This window comes from Perca fluviatilis, chromosome 21, assembly GCF_010015445.1.
Source record: "Perca fluviatilis chromosome 21, GENO_Pfluv_1.0, whole genome shotgun sequence".
NCBI classification, from domain to species: Eukaryota; Metazoa; Chordata; class Actinopteri; order Perciformes; family Percidae; genus Perca; species Perca fluviatilis.
The window spans coordinates 20,828,154-20,852,202 of record NC_053132.1 but is presented as its reverse complement, the minus strand read 5'-3'; the positions used below and the strand labels follow the sequence as shown (position 1 = coordinate 20,852,202).

At 43.6% G+C, this 24,049-nt stretch overlaps 1 protein-coding gene across 2 annotated transcripts in view; it reads left to right on the top strand.

The window, feature by feature from the left end:
* Positions 1 to 24,049, top strand: part of snx29 (sorting nexin 29) — a 185,047-nt gene that overhangs the window by 113,979 nt on the left and 47,019 nt on the right. The window lies entirely within an intron of this gene.

The following is a 24,049-nucleotide window of genomic DNA, read 5'->3' as shown; positions in this document are numbered from 1 at the left end:
AAAGGCGTCAAAAACATAGAAAAAAATGTGTTTTTTTTCAAGGTAGACAACACAAGGGTTAAGATAACATGCTAAGCTGAACTACTATGTTTTCTAACAACAATGCTAAAGCCAGGATTTTCTCCATTGAAATTTCCGTTCTGTGACAGAATGTCTGTTTGGGTTTTGGCCTGTGTGTTATCACCTGCCCGTTCGGACAGCTAGGACGGGTCGCCAGATATAGCTGTAAAAAAAAAACACGAACCCAGCGCACTACAGCTGTAGTACAGCCATGGAGGCAGCAAACCAACAACGGGATCAACGGAGATAGATTCTAACCGACCTAAAAAAAAAAAAAAAACGCGGCATGTTTCTAACAGTTGCGCGACCAGAGACGTAACAAAGGGTTAATATTGGAGATGTATTTGAAAGATGGAGACAGCTTCGAGCCCAAAAGGACGCCGAGTTGGCTAATTTCCTCCTGAACAGGTAAGCATTAGCTTCAGGCTAATTTATCAAGGCTGCTAGCGACGGGCATTTTATGTCATTTCAACCTTTGTGTACTCGCATTGAATTTTATAGGATAACGTCGCTTGAGTTATTTACTCGCAAAAGAATTGAGACACAGCCATTGAAGGGATCCCGACTGGTCACGCCATAAACTGCTAACGTTACCGGAGGATCAGGCAAGCGGGCCACGGCTGTTTACAACGTGTAGCCTGTTCAGCGCCCGTAGCTGACAAACGGTGAGTAATTTTTAGCCAAAAATGGGTGGCTGGAAATCGGGTAGAGAGGACCGTAAATTTGCGCTGTTTTTAGTTGTTTCCATAATTTTAGAGCCGAGGTAGAGAGGTTTAGCCGTGTGTCTGTCAGTCGGGTAGAGAGGACGGCGAGGTAGTGGTGTTTTTAGCGTTTGTTGCTGGGATTTTAAGCCAAGAAAGTGTGGCTGTCAGTCGGGTAGAGAGGACGGCGAGGTGATGATGTTTTAGCGGTTGTTGCCGTAATTTTAAGCGGAGATAGGGTGGTTGTCAGTCAGGTACAGAGCTCCCCGTGAGCACGGGCTTTTATGACTGTCAACATAGCCAGCATCTACCGTTAGCTGCTTCGCTGCACTGTGGAGTAATGTCTGGCTATGTGAGACTAGCGTCTAGCAACATTGATGCTGTGTTCTCAACCTGGCAACCTCCATGAACTTCGAGTCTGGGTAGGAGGGGGGCGGGGGAGACGACTCTGTCCAGTATTTTTTATTTGGAGTGCAGTGGCTATTTTAAACTGTAGCTGTCAGTATTACATATTGGACTTTTAAGTCGCGGACCACTGGCGGAATTTCCAGCGGAAACGGAGCAATCCCGGAAGTGGAACGTGGTGGATGTAGACGAAGACTTGACAGTAAGTGCGTCCTGGCATGATCGGATGACAAAGGTCGCATTGAAAAGAAAAGTGTAACCAAGCCATAGCTGTGTGTGCCTTGCCTTTGGTCCCTCGACAAATAGCGACTGCCTTTCCCACCACAGTTTGTGCCACTTCTAACTTGTGATCAAGTCTTAACAGAACTAATAGCATTTACGCCATTTATAAAAGCCCCGCTCCAGTTGTGCCAGGCACCCATCAAAGAAAAGGTGCGTTGGGAACTGAACTCGAGAGCGACTCAACAAACCGAATCGCTGCTCCTTGTTGTATCTGTCAAGTTATCGAGCAAAGTAGACAACGGCGGCTCATTCCCTCGGTGACTGTTTCACTGTGTCTGTCACGTTAACAAGGTGTTACCCCCCCCCCACCCCCCAGTGAGACAGAAACACTGACACGCACCGACACACACACACACACACACACACACACACACACACACACACACGGTCCCAGGGTGCGGCTTTGTGAGACGGACAGTGAAACACACACAGACAGACTGTGACACTGACACACATGGATATAGTGGTGCACACACACACACACACTGTGTAGAATACACACATACAGTACAGACACACACACTGTGCTGTTGTCTGCCAGGAGGTACAGCTGTAACGTTATTCACGGGAAACCGTATGGGACGCCGGGAAGAGACCGTTGACACTTCCTCAGCCCTAACTGATAGTCAGGACTGCTGCCTACCGAGCTCAGCCCGGCTCACCGTATACATAATAGATGTAAATTCACAACTCGGGGCTCAAGCTGAGAGCTGTCTGACACCTTTTTTGTGTGAAATTACTGTATCTCCGTCATCCGGACAGGACAAAAACCATGACAATGACAAATGAGTTGCATTGTTTTAATCCCTCTCGTTCCTGTCATTTAAGGTCTTCCAGACCCACTTGCACGGAGGGCTCAGTGTTCTTTATTGAAAAGCAGACACTCTGATGAATATATGTATATGGGCTTTTCTCAACACGTGATTACATTTTCTGGCATCGGTGGTGGTGAAATGCTAATGTGGAAGGCAGCTTGCTTTAAAATTGTAGCACAGTGTTGGGAAGTGACTTGTTCCCTGCAGTTTGGGAGCTTGTTCATGCAGGAGGACTTGCAGGTGGGTGCATCGTAATGGTGGATTCATTACAGGTCAGTTAGCCCCAGTTTGTGCCTCTCCTGTATTACCATTACATTTGAGTAATGGAGGTAAACATCAGGTCTTTCTGAAAGTAAAGACCCTCTGATCTCAGGGAAATTTAAAGGGATACTTTGCCGATTTTCAACAAGCTTTCTATCATAACAATGTGGGTAGTATGTGTGAACGAACGATGGTAAACTTCCCTCCGTATTGCCAGCGCCCAGATCTCCAAGCTCATCTCCCAGCTCAAATCCGCCAGCTTTTCGGCTGGCTCCAGGGCTGCTGGAACTACAGATTGTACTTCTGCATAAGGACACGGAAGAGTATAGAGGCGAGAGAGAGAGAGAGAGAGAGAGAGAGAGAGAGAGAGAGAGAGAGCTGCCCCTCTCTTTCTCAAACTCAGATTAAACTGTAAAACTAGCAGTGGTGATCAAATATAAACCAAGATTTTGTTACTGTATTGCCTACTTCTCGCCTCAAATGTTTTAAAAAGTATTTGCGTCTTTCTACTGCTTAGACAGCCCAGTTTTATAAGAAGGTCATCTTCCCAGCAATGAAATATCATTTTTTAATCAACGTCATTATTTTGGTCATTTCCAGAATCGTTAAATACATTTTTAAATGAATGCCTTTCTCCATTTGTGCCTCTTTTTTTTTTTCTTCTGGCTCACTTTGTGAATCAAAATGAAAGTGCTCATATTATGCTTTTTGGCTTCCTTTATTGTGTTATATATCTTTTTGTGCATGTTATAGGTTTACAAAGTGAAAAAGCCCAAAGTCCACCCCAAAGGGACTTACCATCTCCAACAGAAAACACTGTTCACAAACTGCTCCAAACAGCTCTGTTGTAGTCCAGCCTTTACTTCAGAGACAAACATGCGTCACTTTGTAACACACATAATGCTCACCTAGCTGCTAGCGTGGCACGCCCTCATACTCTGCTTCTGACTGGCTAGTAGTCCTTACCTAGCTACTGCGCATGTGCGACTCCCAACAAAGATAGGAACAGAAGTGAGATGTCTCACTCTGTAGCTAAAACAGAGAGCTCAACACACAGGGTGAAAAGAGGAGCTGCAGCAATGTGCAGTACAACAAATATATGGTGTTTTTTGAAAATTAAACCATGTAAACCTATTCTGGTACAACCTCTAAATACAATTATGCAGCTGAAAATGAGCATAATACGAGCACTTTAAAATATTTATTATTAGTTATATTGGTATATATTGATGTTTCATTCCAATATTTTATATTTTTATACAAAAGAACATTAGTATTTTGTTGTACAAAAAGAGAAGGGTTATATGTCATTTCCAGCTACCTGAATTAGGAAATCATTCAGACAGAGTTTAAGAATGCCTGGAAATAAAATAAAAAAAAGTCAGAGCTACAGGGAGTGTTGTTAAATGAGGAAGATTGCCAGCTATTTATTTTTCAGAAAATGGGATGCCTAACGCTGTGATTTCAATGTAATGGTAATACATAAGAGGCACCAACTGGGACTCATCTCCAACTTTCAAATTACCTATAAAAAATGTAAAGAAACCAATGTCTTCTTGAGGGTTAGTAATGTTTTACCTGAGGAAATCCCACACTTCAAATGAATTAAATATGATAACAGCTTGGGTAAAAGTATGTTGAACACATTGAGCGTGCAGATATCTGTCACGCTTTGGGCAATAATCAGTGTCCACCTGCAGTTTGGCTTTCTTGGATCGACTCCTTTGCATCGAACCTGAACATTTTCCATGTGTTGCACCGATTTAGCCTAATTTCTCCCTCTCAATAACGGTCTGCGGGACTGCTGTCCAGCCCTGGAGCTGGAACAAAGCGCAGCCCATCTGGTGTATTGGATACTTCCCTTTTCAGAGCTATATTCGTCTAATGGCTCCCTATGGAAAAAGCTTTTTGTTCTTAGACAGGCTAATGGATGGCCAAGGTTACCAGAGTCATTGTTGTTAAGGTGAGGTTGTTGTGTTGATCGAACACCGAGCCAAAAGTCTTAAAGACCGGAGAGTATCATGAGGAGAAGGCAGGGCTTGCTTTAAAATTCCCCTCAAGCGGCGGGTGCATAGGCTTATTTTGCTCAGTGTTTTTCCCTTTCTCGCACAGTCTCACACGCACGCACACGCATGCACACGCGCGCACACACGCACACATGCTAGCAAAATTGAACCAATGATGAGAGCAATGAGCCATAGCCAAATCTAGAGAGGGTTTCGGGAGGCTCGGAGAGTGAATGGGATTTTAGAAGCTGGAGCCTAAGTTAGGTCACAGCAACCTTGTGGTTGAAAAGCAGCACGCTAACGTCTCTATGCTGCTTCTGCTGCTGCTAAACTCACCCAGAGAGGAGGAAAGGCTGATCTCACCACCTCTCACATCGTGTGTCCCTTAATGTCTGCTTCTTGCTTTTTTTCTCTTTGCCTCCCCTGCGTCATCCCTCCTTCTCTCTGCCCTTCTTTTTCAGCCTCCCTTTCCGTCTCCCTCCCTCTGCCAGACTGCAAAGCTTTTTTGGTGGCGCTATAACTGCTTGTAGTCCATTTACCCTCTTTGCAATTTTTTTTCAGAGCCACTTTCCTCTTCAAGCTTTCTGAAATGACTTCCATCTTAAGACCGACAGAGATGGAGAGCGAGAGACTGATGGATTTGCTCCATTATCAGTCAGGCTTTTGCTCTTTGCGGCACGCCGTGCCTTTGGGCCTCCATCGCTCCATCCCTCCCTGTGTCTCTTTTCCCCCCCTCCTAAACTCATAATGAGAGAATTATACCGGCCGCGGCAAATCAGTGTCTCCCTCCCACACAACACCAACAATAGAGGCTATCATGAGCGGAGGGAAAGAAGCGCCCTTTGCACACCCTCAACGAACACAAGGACTCATTTGTTGTGTGCAGCAGTGCCTGTGTTTTCATTACCTGTGTATTTTAGGCTGGCATTGTGCTCTCAAAAAAGCATCAGTCAGGAGCTGATGAACTTTTTTTTTCTTTTTTTTTTTTAAAGAAATGAGGAGCTGGCTAGTTTTATGTTATCAGGATCTGTGGGTGTGTGGAGCGTGCAATAAGCCATTTAGCTAAAACTCCTACAGAAAAAATGAGGACTTTGAAAGAGAGCTAAGAATTAAAGGAGATGGATCTACAGAAGGCAACAGGAGTCGGTTGGTCTGTGCTCCAGACTGAAATATTTTAGCATCTGTTGGATGGATTGTCATAACATTTGGTACGGACATCCATGGTTTTTGGGTAGGGATGGGTCTCGAGACCCGGTTCTATTAAGGACCCAGTTCCAAATTTCTCAAAACCCGGAAATCAATAAGGTCCGAGCTTATCTTGACTAGTGGATCATACAACGTTATGTCTTAAAGGTCCCATGGCATGAAAATTTCACTTTATGCGTTTTTTTTAACATTAATATGCGTTCCGCCCAGCCTGCCTATGGTCCCCCAGTGGCTAGAAATGGCGACAGGTGTAAACCGAGCCCTGGGTATCCTGCTCTGCCTTTGAGAAAATGAAAGCTCAGATGGGCCGATCTGGAATCTTCTCCTTATGAGGTCATAAGGAGCAAGGTTACCTCCCCTTTCTCTGCTTTTGCCGCGCCAGAATTTGGCCCCCCGCCCAAATCGAGAGACATCATGGCTTTCAAACAAGGCAAAGTGGCAGTTGGTCAAGGCCACACCCCCACCCTCCAACTTGCCCCCCCCCTCCTCAATAGCTACAGACACAGAAATGCCACATCCTAAGGAAAACTCATTGTGGGACTGGCTCTCGTGGCTGTAATTCTGCACCAAGGCTGAATTTCAGGAAAGAGACTTCAGATGCAGTATTAAGGGACCACTAAAGGTCTATATAAAAGCATCCAAAGAGCACCATGTCATGGGACCTTTAAAATAGATACTTGCATGAACCGGAAACATGATTTACGAGCACAGTGTGTGCGTAAAGACCGTAGGTAAACACTAGCCCTTCCCCACAGCAAATAATTCAAAACTTAGTCGGACTGGCTACCGAGAGCACCGCTCTGTGGGCCGCTTAATCTGCTCGTTAACCCTGTGAGCCCGAGCTTGTCGTGTTTTTCTGGGTTTCTGTGCAATAAATCATTACATATATTATTATTATATATTATACATATTGTTACATCCAATATTGATACACTTTATGTCCATAACTTATGAATTTCCGGTCGTTTATCGCCGCTAGCTTTTATGCTACCTGCCATTTTGCTTTGATCAGGGAGACCATTCTGACCAATCAGAAGCTTGTTTACGTCTTGTCAACCAATGGAAGGCTGTTCCGTCATTGCACATGAAACAAAGATCGTATTTAGTGAAGAGGAATCACCCAAGGGCAGAATAGTTAGATATATGACCATAAGTTGTCAAACATACTTTAGTGCGGAGAGGGTTAAAACCAAAACAGCGACAGAGACAGAAGAAATCAAACACTCACAGACTCACAGTTTTTGCAATAGAAGCAATAATAGTTCTGTTAAGATTAAGACTTTCTAATCTTGTCTTTCCACCAAATAATAGAAAAGTATCGATAATGGTATAAAGACTAGGATCGTTAAGCAGTCTCGAAAATGACATCAATATCAATAAAAATGAACGATCCCCATCCCTACTTTTGGGATCCTCTGACGTTTTACTTGCCGCCATCAGCAGGAAAGTGTTAACACTCGTCTAGTGAAATATCTTACCATCTACTTGATTGATTGGCACAGAATTTTGTACAGACATTCTCCCAGATTATGTATTTTACTGACTTTGGTGATCCTTTTTAACTCTAGCGCTACCATGAGGTTGACTTTTTTTTATTTATTTTTTTAAATGTCTTGACAGCTGTTTGAATGGATTGCTGTGGAATTTGGGACAGACATTCATGCCTCCCTCAGGATCAATTGTTCTAACTTTGATGATACTAACTTTTCATTTCATGCTTTCATCTGGTCAGAATTAAAATGTATCCAATGCTTTGGTTTATGACCACGTAATATCACAATTATTGACATTCCCAACAGCCTCAGCAGAACTTTAGCAAATGACATGCTAAACTAAGATGGCGAACATTGTCAACACTACACCTGCTAATCATCAGCATGTTAGAATTGTCATTGCAAACATGTCTGCGTGCTAACCTTAGCATTTAGCTCAAAACACTTCAGCACAGTACAGCCTCACAGAGCCACTAATGTGGCTGTAGACCTAAGGGCCTTGCACGGCAAAAACCGTAACTATATATCAAAAAAATAAAATACGTGAGCATCCACACTGATGAGCGATCAAGTTCTGTAAATAGTTGTGCCGTGCATGCTCCAGCTGTGTGTGTGTGCCCCAAAATGGATGTCTCGGTTAATAATAATACCAAAAACACTTCACCACCGATTGTCCTTTTTCTTGATCGTGTCTTTATAAACACGGTTTGTTTCATGTGTTTTTTTTTAACCTCAGTGATGGGTCTCTCGCCACATATCTGTGATGTGTAACATGTTGAACGGGACGCCCTGTAAATTGGGATGGATTTTGATTGGCTGTCAGTGTGTTTTTAGTCGTTCATCAGTTCACCCTGAAAGGGATCCCAACGCTATCTCATTCGACCACCGTCGTTATAGTTGCGCTGTGGCCATCCGCTTGAGTTGGAATGATTTTTAAAACGATATATTCAGAGTGTGACAATGGAGACAGTTAAACTTGAAGTTCTGGGATTCTCTGAAGTTCAGCTCATGTTCAAATACAACACAACAGACTTAAACTCTGAATCATGCTATTTGGCCCAAGGTATTTAACATTTTTTCTCGTCAGACACTCACTATGCCTGCTGAGAAGGTGACTGCTGTGCTGCTGTCTGATGGGAGCTTTCAGGTCGTTGATTACTAGGTGTCATGCCTGTGGTGTCGTCGCAGCGGGCTATACTCTTTGTACGGCAGCTGACACTGTCGAGCAATGATAAAGTTTTGTTTGCTAACAAAGAAGACCCAAATTATAATTGGAATTACTTGTTGACTTATCTGTAGTTCTACATTCCGATTGGGCTTCTGAATAATTTCAGAAGTTGCATGTATTGTGTGAACTGCTGAACTAGGGCGTCGCAAGTCTATATCCTCAACGTTCCACTTCCGGGATTGCTCAGTTGCCGCCGGATATTCCTCCCGATTTCACTCACCTTCCGCTTTCTTTGTGTTGCCATTTTAAACTCAGGCGGCTTTATGAGAACCATGGTTAACTGTTCCTCAGATCTCTGCAGGGTCAATCCAGACAGCTAGCTACCTATCCCGGAATGCTGTGTGGACTAGCCAGACCCTCCTCCGCAGCGCTGTGGAGGAACGTCTGGCAAAGCGAGACTAAGGCGTTGCTAACCAAAACACACAGAGAATCACCTTCACACCAAAAGAGGGAAAAGCTGACATACAAGAGGCTTTAAAAGGCCTGAAAAGTGACTGCTTCACTGCTCCAAACACACAAACATACACTGCCAACATGCCAGTGATGTTAGGGCAGCACTAAAGTGGAAAGATAAGTCACCTTCATCTTTTTCTTTTTAAGGACTCAGCTGGCAATGGAGCTAAATTTTATTGAAGAGTTTTGGTCCAACAAACTCATTGGGTTTACTGCCTCTTTCATGGATTTAGCCCCTCATCATCATCCATCTCTCCACCTCTCTCCCCCTCCTACTTTACTCTCCTTTCCTTTGTTATGTGTCTCTTGTTCTTTATCTTTTTTTTTTATCAATCAGTCCTTTACTTTTTTTTTTTCTTCCTACCCTATCTTTCATCTTTGGGCTCTCTTTACCACTCTTTGGTCGATCTTCTCCCAATCATTTTGGTGTTGCTCCTTATGATGAGTTCCAGGGCAGAAAACGGCATTGTGAAAATAATGAATCACAATTTGTCTTCACACCACTTCCCAGATGAGACAAAGACGAACACTTCTCGGACATATTTCATCCACGTAGGAGAAAATGAGGAGACCTGTTTTGTTCAAATTTGCATGTACTTGTGCATCAATACATGCATGCATGCACACACAAATGCCAAGTACCAAGCACAAATGAAATGCAGTGTGAATGTACATTAGAAAACGGAGCATGCCAAAGATGAGAACTAGCACCTCTGATCCACAACTCACTGACTGTTTTACATACACATTTGATACATATACAGTAAGTGCATACATTCTAAATGACCAGTTCTCTTTGATCAGCAAAAAGCTGAGCCTATATGTTTTCAAACTAAGTCAGGGGTTCCCTGTTTTAATTATGCCAATGTAGCGTTCTTAAATTCCGCCACAAACATAAGTATTATAACTCAAACTACAATCTTTTCCTAAACCTAACTCAAGTAGCATTAGTTTTGTTTGAATTCACCACGGGGGACTCCCCCCTCCACCCACCCCCCCAAAAAACAACAAAAAAAGTGACGCCAAGGGTCCTGACCAAGCTAATGGCGACCTTTACCAATAGAATAGATGATAATGGCCTTCTGATGTAGCAGTTAGTAGTAGGCCCATTCTAACCCATATCTATGAGACTAATAACCAATGATAAAAGCCATTGAATGGAGTGATAATATTCGAAACGGGTGCACCCTCTCTGTCCTTTTTACATTTTCGTTCTATTCCTATAGAACTGAACTAGATTTAAAAGATACAGTAGGTAAATATGTGCATGTGTCTGCTGCATTTTTTAAAAGCACCTCTGTATTATCTTTTCTGCATACCCTTGTCTTCGTGCATAGAACAGTACCTTTAACCGTAGCTGTTTGCGTACTCTGAAAGAAAGAGAATCATAGAGGGTCCCAATTAATAGCAGTTATATAAACCATCTTTAATATGCACCATATGAAACCACATAAATCAGCCACTCAATGAATAATTGAGGCGTCTTCTTTGACACTCTCAGATGTGTGCACTGCTGCCTGCAACGTGCCGCCGTATAGATAGAGAAATGCAATGTGGGACATGTGTTGGCACCTTTAATTTCTATATTAGCCATTGGGTATGGCCTGGTCAGCCTGGGAGACTTGTGGCTGCCGAGGCGGTTAGCTTCATTCCAGACCTGCTCAGTGGGACTCGCTCTGATTAGCCAGAGGCTCAGAACGCATGGTGATGGGCTACTTTAGCTATTCAGATGAGATAATACATCCATATGTATTAATGTGAATTTTGAGTGTGTGCGGTTAGCTGTGTGCCGGCGTTGCATTCAAAGACAGATAGATGTTCTGTTTTTTTTTTTTAATATGGGTAATGCTGATGATGTGCATTTTTTCGGTGTGTGTGTTGTCATGCACGTACAGGAATCTGGGTGTGTGTGGATGTGCATGTGAGTGATTATGGTTATGATAATGGCTGGTTGGTGACAGAGGGAGAAAACTATTATGTTGATGATGGTAATGATGAATGTTTTACAATGATGATGATAATTACAATCGTTGTCTTGGTCTTACATCCATCAGTCATAGATTAAACACCCTCGGGAAGACCGAGGCTGCTGTTAACTGCTGCACGCTGCAGCACGGGCACCACATCAACTTTAGCGTAATTTACATTACATTTCCATTTTAGGCACTTAAGTCAGTGCTCTTATCCAGAGCGATTCACAATGGGGAGGTTGTGGTTCAGTGTCTTGTTAGACATAGATGTTTATGGGCATCTGTTGGCAATGGCAGGGCTCAAAACTTTTGGCTCGAGGGGACAATAAGAGCCTATACAATATAATGCTATATAATACAATAAACCTTCAATTAACACTGGCTCTATGATCTTCAACAGGGGGTCCGCAACCACTAGGAGGTCCTCAGTCATTGCAGAGGGGCCGCCAAATTATTGTTTAATACATTTTTGAAAGTTTCCCCCCCCCCACCAAAATTAAAATATGTCTGAAAATATACATTAACACGGATCCACTATATTGTTTGCAAAGATAAATCTGCCTATTTGTAAAAAACAACAATATTGATGATACAATAGCCTATAGGTAAGGTAGCCACTATGGTAGCCATCAACAGATACAGTTAAGCTTAGGGATTCACTGTATCTTCCACATGTATGTTTGACATTAAAACATGATGGTATATGAATATGTAAATAGTAGCTGTGTATTGTAGGGCACCATAAAAAGCATGTTTAAAAGCTTTAGGCCGCCCTCGACAGTATTGTAGTTCCAGTTTATTATGCAACTCATTTGTATACAATATATGTAGTAGGGGGTCCCTGCTCGTCTCTCTTTTAGGTTAGGGGTCCTTGGCCTAAAAAACTTTGAAGAACCCTGCTCTAGCTCTTTAATAGAGCTGAAATGATAGTGGATTCATGTGGTCTTTATAAATATCAGTAATTTATAATAATAAAAATTATCTCAACATACTGTTCTCCTGATAAGGTGTTATTTCATTTCTTACATGTGTATTTTTATTTTACATATTTTAAATCTGGACAAAAGAAAGGATTATAACTAGTAACCCCTTGCCCTCAGATTCACCTGTAAGCGTGATTCTGAGTATTGGTCGTCCGTACAGCATGTGTTATGTCAATTTATATTGTTTTAAACAGAAATGTGTAGAAAATATGTTGATTTGGAGTAATGGTGACTGTGTTCAGGGGATTTTTTTTATGTATGCTGCATCATGCCTCAAACCTGTGTATTGAGTTGAGGTGTCACAGCTTGGTTCAGGCTTGGACCCAAATGCAGAAAGGCGAGGAGATGGCAGTAGTTGGTATAAAAGGAATTTAATCACAACACAAGGAGACTTACAGACCACGTAAGTAGATCCAGAATCCCGAAGCACAGGGAAAAACCAGGAACACAAAAACTTGGGCGGGAAAGTCCAGGAAGCACTGGGGAAACACCAGGAACACACAATTCTGCAGGCAGGGAAAAGAATGACGACAAACCAACACCAGACACAGACGAAATACACAAGGTAACGAGGGTAGTAACGAGGGACAGGGGACACGAGGGCTGAGGAACAGGTGAGACGCATCAGTGCAGGGCAGACAATCACAAAGGCGAGGAAATACAAGGCAGGAAGTAAAGCAAGACATGACACAGGAGAAACAGGCGCTACAAAGTAAAACAGGAAACTGAAGCGTAAAAACACACACAAGGATGGAACTAGGAAAACAAAACGCAGACCGAACACGGGGAAAACATAACCATGAACAATTAACAGGGAAAAGGTAACACACAGGGAATTGATTTACAAAATAACACAGGAAAACCCCCAGCTGAAAACCACCACCATGACATGATGATAGGTGCTGCCCAGGGCTGGACTGGGACAAAAAAAAATGGGCCCAGGCGGCCCACACCCACCGTGATTGGTCAGACACATTCCCTGCAGACAGTCCTCTTAAAATATGCGTGCATTCTATGATATGAGTTGCCTAGTGTTCAGCATTCATGTGATCGTTTTGGATCTTTCAAGAGGGGTCTCAGGACTTATCTGTTCATCTTACACTTAAATAATTAATACATTTTTAGAGTTATGATTTGTATATGTATGGTATTTGTTAATTCATTTTTTATTATTGATATTGTATTGCCATTATTGTTATTATTACTATTTTGCTTAATATTGGCTTAACAACTTTTAAAAACTGTTTACACTTCATTTTAACTATTGTAAGATTCATATTTTGTCGCTTTGGACAAAAGTGTCTGCTAAATACTATAACCATAACCATAACCCTTCCCAAAAGCTAAAATAAAGCTGAGAGTAGTATATGCCCTGGAAAAGAACACCAATACAAGAGAAGCAAATTAAGCCATTCAAGGAACACTGATGCTTGTATCAACACTGATTTTATAGATCACCCAGACTTTTCAGCTACCCAACAGGCTAACCGCTAGCATTTACAATGTAAGCTTAAGCAGTTAGCTTACCTGAGAGCCACTAACTTTAATGTTACAGCCAAACTGCTTGTTGTCGTTATGACGTGACACACACACACACACACACACACACACACACACACACACACACACACAGCCTCCCTCCCTTCCTGAGAGTCCCTGTTAATTTGCCTACTCCTTACCACATCATCATCTACTCTCTCTTCCATCTTTTCCTCACTCGCTCCCATGGCCCTGTCATGGTCACTCTCCTCCTCCTCGGCTTCTTCCCTGTCATGATGCCGTTTCTGCGTCTCTGTAGAGCCAGCCACCTCTCCTCCTTACTCTACTTCAGGTGATGCTGATGTTGAAGCATAGCTTAGAAATCTATACGCACCCTATCGGCAGCAAACGTAATGTGGGGCTGGCTCGTCGGGCTAGTTGAAGCAGCTACTACAGCCCCAAACATGTCAGAAATGTTCAGGCATCCGCCTGTAGATTCTTAATCTTTTTCTCCCGTAATTTCTCTGCACCTCCCTTGCACTTTGGTGGTCGTTTGTCCTTTTTAACGTGGATGCTAAACTTCCATCATAAGCATAACTATTACAGCTCGTGTCTCAGGGCCGGGAGTCAGGGAGAAGGTGGTTCCTGGATTTGATTGGGTCAAGCCAGTGCCAATAAAGAAAATTAACCAATGGGCCGCTGTCAGTTCTTCATGGGCAGGCACGGCCCAAAAATATAATTGGGCGATTCGGCCCAAAAGTGCATTGGCCCACCGGGAAAATGCCCGGTATGCCAGATGGCCAGTCCAGCCCTGGTGCTGCCGATTGATTCATCATGCCAAATCTTTTTGTCTGCACATCATCTGGATTTAAACTCCGCTTAACACGGCAAAGACAAACTGAGCTGCACGGTCTAATGAAACTGTCTCTGCCGGTGAAATCCTGCTGTGTCACTTTATCGGTGAGCTGCCCTCCAATAAAAACTTCAAAGGCGCGTTGTTAGCGGTTGGAAATGGGATGTGAGAGCTGGAGTGGGGACTTGGCTCGGCCCTCCAGGGTGGTGGAATCAGGATTCGGCTGGTGACGGTGATGTCCCTTTGAGGGAGTCAGGAGGGGAGTGTGATGATCTCTGCTTTAGCCTCCAGACAGCTGATTAGATATTGGGCTGTCAGTCGGCCCATTTTGTTTGTGTCTCTAATTGTCCGCCTCTCCCTCTCATGCTTCATTTCCCCCACCAATCTGTGTTCCCCTCCCCTCTTCTTTCTTTCACTGTCATTGAGGCCTACTTTGCTCTACTGTCCTCCACTCCCCACCCTTACCTTCAGTCATTTGCCCACTGGCTTCCTTACTATGCTCAAAGCCAATTTTCTAGGACTTGTCAGTGACTCATTCAGTCATATGAGAGAGGACAGAGAGAAAGAGTCTCCTAGAGTTTTTAGAGCAGAGACAGAGTTTTTAGTAATGTGTTGGAGGGGGAACACACAAAGAGGAGGAGTGGCAGGGAGGGAAGGAGTTGACAGCAAAAGGGAGTGGGAGATGAAGGGAACAGAATAAAGGAAGCAATTGTGATAAAAGACGGAGATAAGAGCTGCGTCTTGTCCTGTTTTCCTCCTGCTGCGGCGTCAGGCAGTTTTTCCAAGGTAGCCTCCAACTTAGAAGTTGAGTGCTCATATCTGGTTACCACCCGCCGGTCTTAAAGAACTTGTGCTGAGTCCTCAAGTGATAAAAAGCTTACAGTGTCTGGTGTATTGATGGCTGTTCTGTATGAGGAAGAGAGAAAAAAAGAAAGCTTCCAATGCCTACAAAGCCATATGGCCACAGGGAAGGATTCTTTGTCCATTGTTCTCAGGAGCGGTAACATGCTGACTTTTTCACAGACTTTACTCTATATGTCTTCACTCCTTTCTTTGGACTAGTGCAGTGACCGTTCAAAACGTGCCTGTTCAGAACGGGCTGATCGTACGGCCCCTTGGTATTGCTGCTTGCAGGTTTCTGGAGAACGGCTCATACAAACAACTTCACACTCGGCACTGCGCTTCCTCAGCCCCTGAGCAATACACCTGCCATGACATAGATGAATAGTTGAGTAGAATAGAGTGCTAACAGCTAGCTGGTTGGGACAAGGCTATTTCAGGGAACAAAAGCGTTCATTCTGAAAGTTACATCGCTGATGCTTGAAATGTGTGAGTTTGCTAAATGTAGTCTATATTAAGGCATGGATACCCGACCCGAGGCCGACGGGTCCCGACGGTAACCGACGGGCCGGGTTCGGACAGATATTTAGAAATGATGGTCGGGGTCGGGCTCGGTCACATCAGCGCGATAAGGCATTTGTTGTAGGCTAAAGTGGTGCTGCGGCTCCTTTTAAGAGAGCTCAGTGTGTGTGTGTGTGTGTGTGTGTGTGTGGTAAGTAGGGTTGGGCATCGAGAACCGATTCCTAATCGAAATCGTTTCAAAAATTACGATTCCATCGGAATCGTTTCTGTATTGGAATCGTTTTGGAATCGTATGGAGGTTTAGTTACCATTGCAGATTTAGTACCGCCTCATGGGTGAGGCGAGTGTGGCTGGTCGCCGTAGCGACGCCGCAGGAAACTGTCGTGGCCTAATGCAACACACACACACACACACACACACACACACACACACACACACACACACACACACACACACACACACACACACACACAGAACGTCGAATGCTGTGTTGTTTTTGATTCTCGGCATGTGGCTGTTGCCGCAGCCAGAAGACAAATTTAGTTTCAACAGAAGCTGGAGGCAGCAAAAAAAAAAAAAGAAACACCGCTGGCTAAACAATTTAAAAATGGCGGGTTTGTTCAGGACACCCCCGTCTTTGTACGTCACATTTACATTGTCTCTCTCAGTTGGAGGCTGCGCAGTAAAGCTAGTGATCACCGGAAAAGTGCTTCTAATATCCTTCACTGGTCTCCGTCCAGAGCAACGGGATCTGTTGGTCCATTATATACTGTCTATGAGTACATCGTCACACTCAAATTAGCTGTGCATTGTGGGTATTTTATAGTGGACTGTATAGTGAATGAAATTAACCACGGAAATTTCAAACACCACGACAAAATGGCGAACCCACTATGTAGTGCACTATTTCCGGGATAGGGAGCGGTTTTGGCTTTTGGTTTCAAATCCGATCATCACTTCCCAATTTAACATGTGCAAGTTTTGGTTTCCATAGCGGCCAGGTGCTTGTTGTGTTGCAGCCATGGAGCACAGTAAGCGGCGCTCTAGTGTGGCTTTAATTTACGTTGAAAAAGCTGTAAAACTGCAAACCACCATTGAATCAAAATAAAACTTTCCTCTTATTTGTGAAAATAGGCATGTGACCCGTTTCAACTCCACCCCTCAAAGAATCGGAATCGAGAATCGATAAGAACCGGAATCGAAAGGAAGAATCGGAATTGGAATCAGAATCGTTAAAATCCAAACGATGCCCAACCCTAGTGGTAAGTGGGCAGAAGAGAGATAGAGAAAGAGGAAGCAGACGTGTTGTAGATGCAACCGGAGCAGAGTTGGTGGTTATTCATGTTAGAACGTCAGTCCTGGAGGTAACCAGTCTCTCCTGGTTTTCTGATCACAGTCCGAAACGAAGCGATCAGGAAAGGTTAACACATTGAACATTTTAACAGCTGATTAACGTGCGCTTGTTGCCCCGTGTGCGCTGATGCGCTCATCTGTTGACATTTCCGAATGCCTTCCTACAGTTGCTTAACAAAAGCGGGCTTTCCACACAAACAAACATAGCCTACATGTGTCATTAGTATGAGAGGGGAAAAAAATGAGATTTTAACGGTGTCGGGCTCGGACATAAATTTCTTAATACCTGTCGGGCTCTGCCCGGGTTCGGTCACGGCTCTGTCGGACGCGGGCCAGCCTCGGACAGAAAAATTCGTCCCGATCCGGACTCTAGTCTATATCCACAATGTACGGAGCAACTTCCGGGATTGCTCCGTTGCCGCCGGAAATTCCACCGGATGTCACTGTTCAGCCAGATGTCCGGTACCTTCCGCTTTCTTTGTGTTGTAATTTAAACTCCGGTGGATTTATGAGGACCATGGTTAACTGCTCCTCAGATCTCTGCAGGGTAAATCCAGACAGCTAGCTAGACTATCTGTCCAATTTGAGTTTTCTGTTGCACGACTTAAACTACTTTTCAACGTACACACGTTCCACCAAAACAAATTCCTTCCGGAGGCTATTTTGCAGAGGCATCCGTGGCTCTGCCCGGTGCATAGCGCCGCCCATGACGATTGTGATCGGTTTAAAGAAATGCCAATAAACCAGAGCACGTTTTTCTCCTTTCCCGGAAGGTTGTGTGGACTAGCCAGACCCTCCTCCGCAGCGCTGTGGAGGAAGGTCTGGCAATGCGAGACTAGCTAAAATGAAAAAAACATCTCCTGCCTCTCCGGTCTCTCTTTCTTCATCTCTGGCATGTATTCATTCTAATGTGGTCCGTGGTTAGAACTGGGATTACCTGAGTTGACATCCTTGTTCCATGAAGTGTTTGCATGATTTTTTTCTCCCGTATGCATTTTTGAACAACACACCTGAAGAAGCATTCTGATTAGGCTGCAGTCTGCTAACCAGCACTATTCTTTTTAACAAAACTCTCTTCTTTCAAAAGCACCAATATGCACTCAGGGATTGGTAGGAGGCGCGGCGTTGTTTGCCGATATTTGTAGAGTGTGATGTGACATTTTCTTCAATTCAGAGAGAAAAATATAAAACAGAATATTATAATAATAAGCCCCTTTCCCGTTTTTATTACAGGGATGTAGGAAGAGCTTGAGTAGTCATAAAATGGGTGGAAAAATCAGTTAGGAAATACCAGCTGCTTCTTTTTAACATTTTACAGACTAATGTAAGCAACACAAAAGTGATCTATTGATGTGTGAGCCACATATTCACAATATACAGGAGATGGTGTGTTTAAAAAAACTAAAATATGTTTCCTTCTATTCTGTAGTCTGTTAAAAGCATATAGGAGTTTCTCCTTATTTGCCACCGACTTCTTCTTCCTGGTACATTTTCTTGGGAGAACAACTCAAGGGTAAGGTCGTTGCCGAGGCAGATTTTTGAGAGAAGGTTGTCTTTTTTCCCCTCTGCATTTAATAGCTCACCTCTTCCTCATAAAGCTCCGGCAGCCTCCCTGGAGCAGAGACAGAGGGTGTAGGACACACTAAAGGTGAATACCTTTTGTTTTATATCCCAAAATAAATATCTCATCCCTTATCGGTAGACGGGGAGTAGTTATATGTATATGGATATAGCGATGGCATAAGGTGTTGGAAAGTGGAGCTTGCTCTATACAAAGTTTTATATTCCTGCCAACGCCCATGAATCCGTTGGCGCTTACCCACTGCCAGTATCAGCTCTACTCGGCTCGGCCGCGGTGCCCCGTCATCCATTTACCATTGCAGATTTAGTACCGCCTCATGGGTGAGGCGAGTGTGGCTGGTCGCCGTAGCGACGCCGCAGGAAACTGTCGTGACCTAATGCGACACACACACACACACACACACACACACACACACACACACACACACACACACACACACACACACACAGAACGTCGAATGCTGTGTTGTTTTTGATTCTCGGCATGTGGCTGTTGCCACAGCCAGAAGACAAATTTAGTTTCAACAGAAGCTGGAGGCAGCAAAAAAAAAGAAAAAAGAAACACCGCTGGCTAAACAATTTAAAAATGGCGGGTTTGTTCAGGACACCCCCGTCTGTCGCCAAGCAATGATGACGCAGTGATTAGTGACGATTCTCTCCGACCAATCAGGAGTCTGCAGGTTTTCACGTCACCTTTTGGTATCGCCTCAGCTCGCTTGGAACCCACGACGGAGGTGATACTTAAAAAAAAAAAAAAAGTACCTGTTGGCAGGTACCAGGGACTTTTTTTTTTCTTTCATAATGGAAAACCAAAAAAGGGCGAGTAGAGTCGAGGCGGGTCGAGCAGGTACCATGTAATGGAAAAACGCCATATGAATCAAGTTAATCAAAAGGATACACTAGTCTTTTGGTGTAGCAGCTTAGTAGCTTTCACTCGCTTCCACTTAGCAACAGAACAATGGAGTTTGGAGTATTTTGGTCACGACACCACAATGATGCCAGATTTGTTTAATTTCTTCATGAACTGTCGTTAATATTCCCATTTAATCAGAGGCAAATGATGTAAAAGCAGCACACTCATCAGAAGAACGCTTAGTTTATTTTCCATCCACACGCCTTCTCCTCTTTACTTTTCCTTTTTTTCCCGCCCTTTCACCTATTTTTCTCGTTCTTCTTTAACTGTAGCTGCCCCTTGTCTTGAATGTCTTTAGTTCCTCTTCCTCCTCTCCACTCTCACTTCAGCAATCTTCCACCTTCCTATTCCTCCTCCTCCTCTTCCTGCTTCTGCATCCCCTGGCTCTTCTCCTCACAGTGATTCATCCTATAGGATGTCAGGAGCAGCTCTAAAATAAACACTTTTACTGCAGTCAAGGTAGTAATCACCCTCTCTCTGTCTTTGGTATTGTCTCTCCATGTCTGTTGCTTTTTTTCTCTATTTCTATTTTTCTGGATTTCTCTCATTTCATCTCATTCCCTCATTGTAGGGTTTCTCTTTTTCTGTAATGCTTTTTTTTTTACTCAATTATTTCTTCTTCTTTTTTGAAAACCCCTAGTGACTTGAGGAGATCTCATTTCTGATGATGATGTGTTGATTTAATATGTTGATGAGAGATATGACAGGAAATGAGATTAACATTAGCTGTGTTCGAAACAGTTCCCTCATTCACTCACTCGCTACTCCCCATATGGTGCTTATTAAATAGGGAACTATATAGGGAATGACCAAACGAGAATTTGGACACTACACTGAAAACGCATATCGCTGCGTGACTTGCGTCAGTAGATGCGCCGGTTATGGGTGTGAAGGAGGCGGGCGTGACCAGCATCATCTAAAAAAAAAAGAAAATAAATAAAATACTTCTAATAGGTCCCTGAAACAAACCGAGCATGCATGTACTGTATATTTATTTATTTATTTATTTATTTATTTTTATTTATTCTTTATTTAACCAGGAGAAGCCCATTGAGATTAAAAATCTCTTTTGCAAGGGAGACCTGGCCAAGATAGGCAGCTGAATTACATCACATCATTACATACGTACAAAGACACAAAAAAACATGAAAATAAAGACAAATAAATTAATAGAAACAGTTTGAAAGCCAATTATGCACTTACAATGAAATCTCAATTAAAAACATTGACATGTGAGGGAGTTCAACTCAAAACACCTCATTCTTAACTTAAAAACACTCAAAGGAATCAATTTACTAAGTTTTAAGTTGTTCTGCAGCAAATTCCATGTAAAGGGAGCAGAATAAACAAAGGCCTTTTTACCCAGCTCAGTACTGACATGTGGGACAGAATATATATATATATGCTCAGTTGTCATGGTTGCTTCTGCTTCTTCTTTTCCTCCGGGTAAAAACGGCTGCGCTGCATTGTGGTATACGGGAGTTAAATGTAGGGTACATCCAAGGGGGTAAGCTTCGCTTCAGAACTCGAACCTCCTATGGCGCCATTTTGTTGCTACCTGGCCATCACCTCCCGCTAGCATTCCACTGACTAGCATTTCATTTTGGCGCCACTTGACAGCGAATAACTTTACATCTGAAGCGTTTAAAGACTCTATTTGTCCGTTGTTTAGTTCTAAAGAAACACGACAATGTGTAAAAGGCTCCATTACCTTGTACCTCACGTTATGGCTCCATAGCAAACGTTTTTGTAAAAATAGGCTAAAGATTGTGTCACATAGTAGAGGAATTACCGTATAGTACGGGTAAGCTTGCAGGCAGTTTCGACTTACATGAGCTGTTTAGGATTAATTACTAATGTTAACTAGCATTTCAGTTAGCAATAATTAGCCTGTGCCTATGTTATCTCCTTACATATACCTACGCTCTCCGTCTCTGTAAGATTGGGAATGATTGAGATTTCTCTTGGTACAGCTACCAGAAGACTTACAACTTTAAGACACGTTGCTCATGTCACATTTACGTTGTCTCTCAGTTGGAGGCTGCGCAGTAAAGCTAGTGATCACCGGAAAAGTGCTTCTAATATCCTTCACTGGTCTCCGTCCAGAGCAACGGGATCTGTTGGTCCATTATATACTGTCTATGGGTACATCGTCACACTCAAATTAGCTGTGCATTGTGGGTATTTTATAGTGGACTGTATAGTGAATGAAATTAACCACGGAAATTTCAAACACCACGACAAAATGGCGAACCCACTACGTAGTGCACTATTTCCGTGATAGGGAGCGGTTTTGAACACAGGTATTGTGTGTCATGATCGGCGCCATTTTTTGTTTCTTTTAGCGTAAACAAACTTTCTGTGACTTTTCTGTTCATCGCTAGTTTTACTCCTGTCTATTCCCAACCAAGATCAAGAATCTACAGCCAGTCAGCGGCTCTGTGAGGCTTTACTCAAAGTGCTTTATGCTAGGTGCTATTGTCAGCATGCTGTATGAAAGTGTTAAGTTTAGCAGGTCTAATGTCTACCATGGTTTCTGATATCGGGTGATGATTCAGAAATGATGTTGGAAGACTTCAAAGATGACGACCAGTCCGATGATTACAAATCAAGTGCAGCTTTATTCTCACAGTAAACAAACTTTCATGACACTGGAACAACCATGAGCATACATTTGAAACATGTAGGCTGAAATATCCAACCTATCAGTTTCCATTTTAGTTTAGACGGGTTAGCTTGCTAACTAGCACAAACTTCTAAGCCCAGCTGTGGGTGAGGGAAATTCGTTCAGCAGGTATTCGGTTAGAAACGGGCAATTTTGACCTGATGGCGCCGCGAGATGTCAGGGCAATACCAACCGTATTACAATTCATCACATCTCTGGGACATGAATCAACACCACAAAGTTCGACCTCATGGTGGCCCTAGAGGAAAAGTCACCAAAGTCTGTAGAATTCATCCTCTGTGGAACATGGCTTTTAAAAAAAAGCCGTCAGCAGTAATCCGTCCAGTAGTTGTTGAGATATTTCAGTCTGGACCAAAGTGGTGGACCGAGCGACTAACTAACGTTGTCGACCCTAAAGCCGCGCTGCTACCATGGCTAAAAAGTACATTACTTGCCTGGACAGACTGATCAATAAGTGGCTTATGTATGACACGCCAATTCGTATGCCATTATTGGCGTATTATCAAGGCGCACACTCACTTCTTAGCGTGTTTATCAACGCCGTTTGGCCTCCGTTGACTTATGTTACCTTGCGATTGCGTGTGAATTCACGCCGTAGCGAGTAGTACGAAAGGGCGGAAATCCGCGTAGGGAGGTTGGTCGGGGGGGAGGATGGGTCAAACACAGAACTTTCACCCAGGAGAGCAGGGATAGTGTCCCGCGTGGGACGTTTCCTTTCCACGTTTGTTCTTTTCCTAAACCCAACCCGCGCGTGACGTTTCCTAAACCCAACCGTAGCCTCGCGATAACACGCCACGTGGCTTTAGAAAGTGGCGTGTATGTTTACGCTGTGACGTTGCAGGCTGCCGTCCGCTGTATACAGCGCAGACATACACGCGGATAGCTCAAAATGCGTACAGATAACGTGGCTTTAGGAAAGTGGCGTGTATGTTTACGCAAAGTCATGATGTCACGTTGGCCTGGATGAGGGGTTGCAGTCCCAAAACAGGGATGCACACATACATTCATAGTTTTCCTTTGCACTAGTCCTTTGCTATGTCCTCTCTCTCTCTCTCTCTCTCTCTCTCTCTCTCTCTCTCTCTCTCTCTCTCTCTCTCTCTCTTCTCTAAAACTCTAAATGGATTCTATTTTCTGCCTAATTGGGCAAATGTTTTGGTCTACAATGATCTGTGAAGAGGGAGGGGGGGATGACATGAGGCTCTGCTGCCTTTGCTTTGGTTTGACTCATTCTTTTCATTTGCTCACTCCTTTCCTCTCTGTCACTTAACAACACACACACACGCCTTTAAAGGCCTCCTGATACCTCTTATGTCTTTGTGGCGCTCCAAAGCCAACATTATTTTTATTTAATTTTTTTAATTATTATTGGGGACTTTTATTTGATAGTGACGGTGGATAGACAGGAACGGCTGGGGGGGCAGAAAGAGAAAGAGAGGGGATGACACGCAGCAAAGGGCCGCAGGTCGGATTCGAACCCGGGCCGCTGGAAAGGACTCAACCTACATGGGGCGCACACTCTACCGGGTGAGACAGAGGCCGCCCCCCCTTTTTTCCTTCTGGTCTGATTAACACCTTTTAAACCTTGTGTTGTCGTCCTGTCAACGCCTTTTTTGTTTTTGCTTTTTTCCAACGTTTTAAATTGTTCCATTTTTCTTCTACACATTTTCAGCGCTTATTTCTACGTCCCATATTTTCTGGTATCGAACAAAAATTGAAAACGGGTCAATTTGGCCCAAAGTCAACACAAGGGTTAAGCGTGACATTTTCCTTAAAGTCAACCGGGACGTCGTTAAACAGGTCGGAAGCCGGTGGATTTTGTCTCGTTTGTGCGTTCGAATCTGTGCTAGGTGGTAGTTGTCGTCGCTTCATGCTAATGAAGCACACATAGAAATGAGCAAGAGGTCTCTCTGCGTGGGTCTCCTGTGGTGCTGGAAATGGGTTTGCCCTCCCTTTTTTACT